Here is an 8346-nt window from a genome sequence, read left to right on the forward strand (position 1 = left end):
ATCATCATAGCCAAATTTCGTGTGACTGGTGATTACTTAGCACATAGTATATCCTTTTGAATCTTCATAAAAAATCATATAAAATAGTTGTTAATGTTTCTCATTTTTACAGATGAAGAAAATAGATTCAGAGAGTATCTTTGAGAGTTCACACAAGAAAGTGCAACAGTGACTTAGGACAGGGCTCTCAGAGTTTGGATGTGCACAGCCTCTCTTGAACCAAAAGTCCCCTTTTCCCCAAACCAGCTCATCCATGAGCGTATTAGATTTGTCTGAATTTACTCGAAATTCTTAGGGAAATTTAAAAGTTGTATAAGAAGAACAACATATGAGCCAGCGTGACCCCTGATATCTCAAAACAGCAATTTTATTTATTTATTTGGCTTTATTCTTTCATTAACTCATATTTTACCTCATTCCAGAAATGATTTTATATGGCAAGCTGTTGGTATTGTAGTCATTTAATTTGCCATTAACTTGTAGGGCCCTGAAGGAGTGCAGAGTTGGTGAGAAGCCTGGGGTTCTTTGGGGTGGGAAGTAGTAGCTGGAAGAGAGGCAGAGAAGAAAGGCTCCCCATCCTTGACTCAGCTCACACTCAGCTTGGGGCTAACCATGGTTGTGAAGAGGGCATACGGACATTCTGAGACAGAAACTGCATCTGGCACGAACTAACCATGAACATTTTTAGAGAAGGGCCACATGGGTAAGTGAAATCATCTCATTTGTTCCTCAGCGATAGATTTCAGAGGCTGAATTATTTTTGGCAATGTTGATGGCAGAGAAGCGTCCGAAGTGCCAGATGGGTGGCTACAGAGACCTCAGGGAACCATAAGAAAGCCAGAAATCTGAAAATAAAAAAATAAAAAATAAATACCTAATCTTAGAGTCTGTGGAATTGACTCTGGAATTGAGCTCTCATAGTGCTTTAGGCATACCAGATATTCAAATACTCCTGTTTTATAACGTATTCGTCACCTAAATTGAATTTCCATTACTGGAAGAGATTTGCTTTTTTACATATTGCCCTTCTTTGATGTAAAATTGTGGAGAATAATAGGAGAAAAAGCATGGGGCTATCGTCAATAAATGTGGATTTGCTTCCAGGGTTTTGACCTAAATTTGACCTGTATTGACTACGTGCCTTTGGGTAAATTATTTTCACCCTAGGCAGTCTTTCTTATCTGAGAGAATTATTCAAAACTGACACTAGGTGGTGCTCTACTCCCACTGGCTCTACAAAAAATTTAGTCGAGGCATCCCTGAGGTTTCCAGTTCGTTTTACCAATTCTGCTATGTGTTGGTCAGGATTACTGCAAAAACAAAATAGCAACCAAAACTACAGTATTTCAAACACAATGTTTTCAAGAGACACAAGAAAAATAAAATTACAACAGTGTGCTATTCTGTGGCTACCGATTTTTTAGGATACCCTATGTTCTTAGGTATCAAAAGGTGTTCTAATATAGCTTAAAAATATACTTCTCCCAAAGGAAAAATAAATCATTACGTTAAAAAGACACCTACACCAGTATATTTGTCATAACAGTATTCATATTAGCAAAAATGTGGAATCAGCCTGTGTCTATCAACAGATGATTGAATAAAGCAAATGTGGTACAATACAATGGAATACTGCTTAGCTCTAAAAAGAATAAAATCATATCTTTTGCAGCAACATGAATGGAACTGGAGGCCATCAGAAAGTTTCTGAGTTATTTTACTTAAGTACAACATGTTCTCACTCATAAGTGGGAACTAAATAATGCATACATACAGACATAGAAAGTGGAATTGTAGACATTGGAGACTTGGAAGGGGGTGGGAGTGAGATGAGAAATTACCTATTGGGTACAATGTACACTATTCAGGCGATGGCTATGCTGAAAGCCCAGACTTCACCACTAGGCAATATATTCATGTAACAAGATGATACATAACCCCTAAATCTATAAAAATAAAAAACTACACTTCTTAGGAATATATGGGGGGCAAGGGGAGGAATAGCTTTAGGACTAATACCTAATACATGTGGGGCTTAAAGCCTAGATGATGGGTTGATGGGTGCAGCAAACCATCATGGCACATGTATACCCATGTAACAAACCTTCACTTTCTGCACATGTATCCCAGAACTGAAAGTATAATAAAATAAAAGCTAAAAATAAATAAATAAATAAATAAAAAGAATATAAAGTCTATCACTTTTTATGATGTGTAACAAAGAGTTCCTTTTTCTGTGTAACAGGGTCATCTTGATCTTCTTTAAAAAAATTTAAAATAGCAATACGCAAACGTTTTATTCATTAAAATCAAATTACAAACAATCCTGAGTTCTCTACAAGCTTCAATTCAAAATAGACCTTTGATGTCTTTCAAGTTTAAAGCACTGTTTTCAGTTGTGACTTTTAGACTTGGAACAGCCCCTGGCAGTTTGAACTCAAGTAAATGTGTAAATGCTATGTGAATGTGTGGTTTTATTCTTGATTTAATTCAAAATATCATCTTATTGCTTAATAGTTCCCTTTCCAATTAGAAGAAAGATTGGTGTCTCCTAAGTGGAGGAATTGGGGTTAACAAGATGATTATTCCTGGTTTTCCAAGAGCAGGAAGCAAAATAGAATGTTTTCCACAAATCCCACTGTGTGTTATGTGGGAAAGTTGAATGCACAAAGGGGACGCTGGCCAGGTAGTCTTGGTGAGGTTCTATTGGGGTGAGAGATTCTGAGCACAGCTTCTGAAATCTCTGGAGTGCTTTTGCTCTACAAGAAGATGTACGTTCAGTGACAGGCCCACATGTGGGTAGTTAACAAGGGGAAGGAACAGATAGTATATAACTAACCCTTAGTATGTATTAAAACTGTTCTCAGTGCTTTACGAGATTATTTAATTATCACAATAGGCCAACATATGAGAAAATAGGCCCAGAGAGGTACTGTCCCAAGCTCACATGAGTAAATGGTAAAGCCAAGCTTCAAACCAAAGCAAGTTTGTTCCGGAATCCATGCTTTTAATCACTAATCTACATCATCTCCCCAAATGAGAGCAAACACACAGTGATACTGTTCTAAGTGCTTTATCCATATTAACTCTTTTAATTTTCACAACAACCTCACGACACAGGGTTTATTCTTGGTCTCCTTTCACAGCTGAGGAAACTGAAGCACAGATTAGTTAACAGGTTAAGATGATAATTAACGTTGAGGGTGTGCTTAAAGACAAGACTGCCTCTTAAAGTCTGTTTGAAGGGCACTCAGCAGGTGCAGAATTGAGCTCTGATCTCCACCACCTTCTTTTTTCCCTGGGGTTCCTCTTACTTGGGTAGATCTATGCTGCACAGCCTCCGAAGGCTTTGGTCTAAGCATAGGGATAATTTTGGTTCCTGGTACCTCTTGTCATAGTTGGGATTAAAAAAAGACACTAAATATAGAGGAAGAACAGGACACACTTCCTCTGCACTGAGCTCTACACCTTGAAAGAGTGCTGCTTTAGCAACAAAGTTCTGAGGCAACTTCACAGACACCTCCTGCTCCCTAGCACCAGCCTGCCTTCCATGGGCGCCATCTTCCTAAGTCTTCCCTTTTAACACCACAGTCAAGAAGGTCTTGGGTCTCCTCCCCAGGTGCTTGTCGCCTACTGGTAATTAACGAAATGAATCATTTCACTCTTCTGATGAAAACTTCTGCTTCCCTATAGCAATGGATGTTTAGGTGGTTGGCCAGGAGGGGGAATGTGTAGACCCAAGGAGATACCTTATTAGTTACTTTACCTATTAGCAGAAAATGAGGTCCGGTGGCTGGATGATTGTGTCACCAAGAATGACAGAAAATCCAAAAGAAAAAGAAAGAGTGGTTCTCTTCCATTCACACGTTCTTCTTAATACAAGTGTTCCTTTATTTCTCAGAACTTCAGTTTTCTTATATGCAAAATGAATATTGAAAAGTCCTCTAAATTCTAGCTAATTCTGATAGTCCCTGAATTTTGGACTCATTTTAAGAGAAATTTTAAGACAGTAAAATGGATTATCAGTAATAATATATGTATTTTAACTTGCAACTAAATTAATATTTCCTTTTTAAATTTGTTATTTTTTCTGTGTTTAGTTTTCAAGCTGAAAGAAAACAGGCTGTATTATGCATACAGTATCTACAATTGCACATTCAACAACTGAGTTATATCATTTCTCAGTATTAATTGAAGAAACGATCAGAATCCCTATAGAAAGTAATGCTGTGTTCATTTACTCAATTACTTTGATGAATGCCTTCCTGAAGCTGTCCTCACTCCCCCTCATTGCTTCTCCAAGGTATGGAAATAGGCAGCCCCATGCTGCCACATGTCTGACTATGTTACATGTGTGTTATACCATGTTATCCTGGGTAATGAGTCATCCTATCTGACTGGCTGGGAACCATAAGGTGTTATCCTTTTCTTAAGATTTTTGCCCCTTGAAATAATCTTCTTGTTTCTCCTCACACCAATGAGTCCCTATTCTTAGATGCTTCTGGAGTTTCCATATTTGAGTTCTTCTGGCAATGATGGCCAGAGAGAAAGGAGAGGAAAGGAACCCACCAGTAGCTGTCTTCCTGCTGCCTGTCTGAGTACAGGTATGTACAACGAGGATGGGGGACATGGTGCATGGAAACACATGATGAGCGTGAGCCATGCCAAGCAGGGGCCTGAGTGAGGGCCACTTACAGGTGTGGTCACAGAGGGAAGACGGACTTGGGTCCAGAAAGACGGGACAGAGAGATGGGCAGGAAAAGGGAGAGTACTTCACATGAGAAGAAGCTGAGAGATGGCAGAAGTGCACACGGGTATTTTGAGAGAAGCGGGCTGGGGTGGCTGGCACTGAGGCGCAGAGAGAAAGTGGTGGGAGACAAGAAAAACAGGGTTGGAAATGAGGCTCACAGTAGATTCTAGAGATCCAGGAATGGCAGGCTAAAGCACCTGGGCTTTATTCTGCAGGCAACAGGGAAGCTTAAAAGGCTGTGTGTGTGTGTGTGTGTATGTGTGTGTGTGTGTGTGTGGTAAACAAACGGGATGAGTGCTATCAAACCTTGGTATTTTTCTTAAGTTATATAAAATAAATTATTTTCTATTTTATTCTTAGCCAGTAAACGGGATGGAGTGGCAACTAACAAAAACTAGCCTACTCTGTCAAAAAGATCTCCACATCAGAGAACAAGACCTGGAAACTGTAAGAAGCCTGGATCCACACAAATGACCGCTTAGCATTCAAATACTCCCCTCCCAGAACACTTGATGTGTTTCTTGCATATCTGACTTACTTTGCTGGCCATCTACAGACAAAAGCAATCTCTCCCCAGATGAAAATTTCTCTGGCCCTTTCTCTTTGTTTGTTTTTGGTGTTGTTTGAGAAACAGCATTTCAAATTCCCTCAGCCTTCCAAGAAAGCAGGCAGATGTGTAAATTAGATTCCAAAGCACTAAGACTTCTGCATCTTAATAAGCTGGGACACAACCATGCCCTGGAAGCAAAAGTGAATAGAATTTCCACATTCACGAAGGGTCTACTGTTGATTTTCTAAAAAGGAACAAAACAGTAACCAGATGGTAGTTGACAGGGCAACTTTAAAGACAAGTATTTGTTTTGATCTCATTCCTAAGGGAAAGAAAGTTAGATAATTAACAGCAGGAAAGAACAGGAGAGAAAGGCTAGAGGAGAAGAAATATCAAAGATAATGTATAAAGAGAAATGTGAGGAGAAACGGGTATTGGAAAATAAGGGGAAAAATTAGCCGGTTCTAGGAAAATAGAAAATGGGATGAAATGAAATATAACTGCACATTTTTCACTAAATGGTTGCCTAGGAAACAACTAGGAGTGTTTCTCCCTGTACTGAATAATTGTTGAGAAACACACTGGACTTAGGGTCTCTTGGCTTTATTGTATCAACTGGGAAACTTATGTGTCAGCCATAGTAATTATGAGCACCATACTTTCTGTATCATGCTTCTAACAACAGAAGTAGTCAGTTTCAACGATTTTGGAGGGTAATAGCAGAGGAATTGTAAGATTGAAACCTACAAACACAGGCAGGGTGAGACTTGAAAATCTGATTAGTCTAGGATGACACATTAGTATGTGTAACACTAAGCAACAAACTGTGGAAAAGTCAATTAGAAAAGCAGCTGAAGGCCCGTTTGGCAATGTGAGATCATCTTTACAGTTTGCCCGGTATCTGCTGAAAACCAGTTTTCCATCTGAAGAGCTTGGTGCACTTAAAGTCATATAGTGTGGAGGCAAAGTTTCACATTACAAAGTAGTTCTTTATCTTCCATTAGCATACAGCCTGTATGGATCTTATTATCACCATTTTCCTTTTAATCTAATAATTATAAAAAACAAAAAGCATTAAAAAATGCTTTACTGCTCCCATTTGAATTTGTCTTTCCTATAGTTTAGTGAATTTTGCAGAAAATGTTTATATACATTGTCTTAAATAAGCCCATCTCTATAAAGTTGTCCCTTCTCTATTGGGCTGAATTCTCAGCGTGTGCGTGCATGCGGGCACGCATACGTGTGCGTGTGTTTATGTACACATGCGCATACATGTGCACTTAGAGAATTGTGAGGGGGTAGGGGAAACAGGTGTGGGAGGGATTGTTTTTCATAATGACTCATACTATCCTTTTCCTAAACAAAAGCAGGAATTAAGAATGTGAGAACATTTGCTGTTGGTTGGAAATAGACCATGGTTATTTCATCTTATTTTCTTCTTCACATCAACATAAAGAAGCTTTCTATAAATTTGTAAGGTCATACATATCCTATCCTGTGAGACAGAGTGAATCCTAAATTGTAAATATTTTTATTTAGAGACAAATTGGAAAGGCATAACAAAACAAATAAGAAATTATCTCGGGCTCCTGACAAATGTTTGAATTGTATCCTTGGAATTCATTTTGTCAAACATTTACTCATCCTTGTATTGCTATTGCCTTGTCACTTTCATTTATTACAGAAAAAAATAAAATCTCAGTTCATAACAGGACCAGCAGCAAAGCAAACGTGACATTCAACCCTCGGCCATCTGTCTGGATTTAGGTCAAGATTGTTTCCAAAACTGGAATGAGGCAGAGAAAGCCAATAAAATCTTGATGGGTTTTTATTTTGGTTGTATTTATGTGTTTTCTTGGTTTTAAAAAAAATACTGGGGAAAATAATGGTCAGGGATAATATGTACCATATCTCTGCATATTTCACAACATTTAAACATAGTTTATGTAAGTATATATTCTTTCTTCTAGACCTTATGTTTTAGTGAGGAAGACAGCTACATATCTTAATTCTAAGTAAATCTCACAAATAAGCAAAAAAATTAATTCAAGAATACTGATTATAATAAAACAAATAATTGCGGAAATTCCAATGAAAATTTGATATTACAATGTTAGTATAGCATATATCTTACCTACTGTCTCTCAAGCTATACTCAGAGATTAGCAATTAGCTGAGTGTATGTCCCTAACTCTCCTCAAATATATGAAAAAATTGGCCCAGAGATTTTTAAAAATTATGTTCTGAAAAAAAGTCCATAGATTTTTCTATTTAAAAATTCCTTATATAAAAATTAAGAAAAGCTAAAACTTGGGAACATATTTATAATTACATAGATAATATAAATGAATACAAATAAAACAATAAGAAAAGTATTAGTATTCTAATTTTAAAATAAAAGACAATTCCAGAAAGAAGTTCACAAAGGAGAAAAAACGTGTTTAAAAAAATAATAAAAGTGCAAACATATACAAGTTGTTTCTGTTTTGTTTTTTAAACTATTGCATTAGCCAAAATGAACCAACAGTGCAGTGGTTAAGAAGATGAACTCTGGAGACAGACAAACCTGACTGGCATTGCTGTTCAACTTTTACAGGTTGTGGGGCCTAGGGCAAGTCTCCATTTTCCTACTAAAAATTGGAAATAACAAAAGCACCTATCTCATAGTGTGATGAACGAAGATTTAAATGAGATGACTGTAATGTGCTTAGCACAGTGCCTACCATATATTAAGAGACTGATTTTAATGAATTATTGTCATTCAAGCAAGTGGAAATGTAAAATGGTACAGATATTTTAATAAGGATCTGGAAAATGTATTGATGAAATATTAAGTTGTCTTTAACATGCTTCAAATAGTTTTTAATAACAGAAAAATGGACCTAGCAATCACAGTTTGGGAAGCACAATGAATTAAATGTTCTTATATTTTCGCTTAGCCAAGGCTGTCAACTTTTTTTTTTTTTTTTAGACGGAGTCTTGCTCTGTTGCCAGGCTGCAGTGCAGTGGCGCAATCGTGGCTCACTGCAACCTCTGCCTCCCAGGT

At 37.4% G+C, this 8346-nt stretch overlaps 1 long non-coding RNA gene across 1 annotated transcript; it reads left to right on the forward strand.

Annotated features, from left to right (window-relative positions):
• LOC115834454 lies at positions 1 to 7210 on the forward strand. The gene is made up of 3 exons (XR_004029343.1): positions 1 to 703; positions 4101 to 4604; positions 5111 to 7210. It is a non-coding gene; the product is annotated as an uncharacterized LOC115834454 (long non-coding RNA).
• The last annotated feature ends 1136 nt before the right edge of the window (positions 7211 to 8346 follow it).

This window comes from Nomascus leucogenys, chromosome 3 (genome assembly GCF_006542625.1).
Source record: "Nomascus leucogenys isolate Asia chromosome 3, Asia_NLE_v1, whole genome shotgun sequence".
Lineage (NCBI taxonomy): Eukaryota > Metazoa > Chordata > Mammalia > Primates > Hylobatidae > Nomascus > Nomascus leucogenys.